The sequence below is a fragment of the Monoraphidium neglectum genome (assembly GCF_000611645.1).
Source record: "Monoraphidium neglectum strain SAG 48.87 unplaced genomic scaffold scaffold06412, whole genome shotgun sequence".
NCBI lineage: Eukaryota > Viridiplantae > Chlorophyta > Chlorophyceae > Sphaeropleales > Selenastraceae > Monoraphidium > Monoraphidium neglectum.
The window spans coordinates 1-599 of record NW_014007228.1 but is presented as its reverse complement, the minus strand read 5'-3'; positions in this window follow the sequence as shown (position 1 = coordinate 599).

Below are 599 nucleotides of genomic sequence, written 5' to 3'. Positions count from 1 at the left end.
TGCCCCCACCGCCGCCATCTTCAGGCGCCGCAGCGTCCCAGCCGTTGGCGACCCGCGCCTGGCGCCCCGCGCCGCCCCCGGCGGCGGCGGCCCCGTCGAGGCTGATGGGGACGCCCCAGGCGTTGACGAAGGAGGGGCCCTCCCCGCCGTCGGGCGCGTTCAAGGCGCCGCCGCGGCCGCTGTGGTGTGCGGCTGGGAGGATGTCTGTGAACTCTGGCAGTTGCTCCACCTTGGTGGTATGGGAGGGACAGTGCATGTCAGCATGAGGCCGTGTGTGTGTGTGTGTGTGTGTGTGTGTGTGTGTGTGTGTGTGTGTGTGTGTGTGTGTGTGTGTGTGCATTTGTTTGGTGTGTTGAGCCGGCGGCAGCTAAGTGTCAAACACATCTTGCAAAGGAGGCACCAATCAAACGGGCGGCTCTCATCCCGCCCACCGCAGCGACCCCCCATCACCGCCGCCCGCCCTGTGCCCCTCGCCCTCGCAGCGCCTGCCGCGGCGCCGCACCTTGACCTTTTTGAGGCCTAACAGCAGCAGATTCCTCAGCGCTCGCTGCTCGACCTGGTTGCCCCCCGCCGCGCCGCCCTCCGCAACCGCGCCAGGG